Below are 1312 nucleotides of genomic sequence, written 5' to 3' on the forward strand. Positions count from 1 at the left end.
CTCCTTTTATAGGTGAAGGAGGCAAGCACATAATGTGAGTAATTAATGCTAATTACAATATTCATGCTCTAATTATACAATTACATAAATCATGGAAATTGACCAAGTCATGGAGATTGGTCAATCAATATAATTAGGGAGATATGCTAGCATTGTTTAATATAACTTGAGGAAGAGTGCAATAAAGTTAAGATTTAGCAATTGCAAGCCCCTCTTCAACTAATGAAAAAATGAGTTATGATGGTTTCTCCATATTGAAAGATTTGGAAAGAGCTCTCTCTCTCTAATCACCTAAACAATACATAATTTTTAGTTTTTAGAAATGATGTAATTTAAATTAAAAAACATGTTTATGAAATTAGTTAATTTAGATAATTGGAAACTAAATTAAAAGTTCTCTGCCTCCCTCTCCAAGAATTTGTAAAAAAGGAGGGTAGTTTACCCCGACTTTTTCCATCTTATTATTAAGGTAATTATTTATTAAGGGAAAATTGAAGCCATGATTTCCAGCCTATTAAATTTGTGCAAATGAGTACTCAACTTTTCCTTTTGATATTTACGCCCCCAATCTTTTGGTTTAGCTTCAGTCGAAGGTTTTCATTAATGCTTCCATTAAAATGACAATGCTTATTATTTGTCATAAACAATGTTTCATAAACATTGCACGTGCAATTAGAACAATAATACGCGTAGAAATTGTCCATTAAGACATGCGCTAGAAAAATAGAATGTAGAAATTTTCTGTTAAAAAAAAAGGTTAAGAACCTTTGTATTACAAAACCATAGGTTGGGACTTTAAACAGTTTTGGCAATAGGAGATTTCACTATCATTTTTTTTTCCTTCTAGAGAAAGTATTAATCTTAGAGAAAATGAAATTTTCACAATAAATGCAAACTCCTCTGATATGATTTTTTCGGAAGTCCGGAGAAAGCTACAATCAAAAAGATTTTCCTAATCCTATCTTCTCGAAAGGAAAAGTGTGAAATTCTTTTTCCATTCCGTAAGGACCAGGAGTAGCTAATTTGTGAGGCAATAGCTTACTAATGCAATGATCAGTAGTTGGTCCGAGAGGATGATCAACCACACTGGGACTGAGACACGGAGTCTGGTTGCTCGACTATTCTCCACCAAAATTCTGATTTATTCTCAAAGAGATGGAGAAATAGATTCATCGTTCCATTCACATGAACCCTAAATTCCAAGAAATATTTCAAAAATAAGAGGAAACATAAAATGAATCAAAGTTTAATAACCCGCCAACCACATAAAATTTCGTACGTTCATTCTTCTCACCAGAAGATCTATCAACAA

Source organism: Olea europaea, unplaced genomic scaffold (genome assembly GCF_002742605.1).
Source record: "Olea europaea var. sylvestris unplaced genomic scaffold, O_europaea_v1 scaffold3360, whole genome shotgun sequence".
Taxonomy (NCBI): Eukaryota; Viridiplantae; Streptophyta; class Magnoliopsida; order Lamiales; family Oleaceae; genus Olea; species Olea europaea.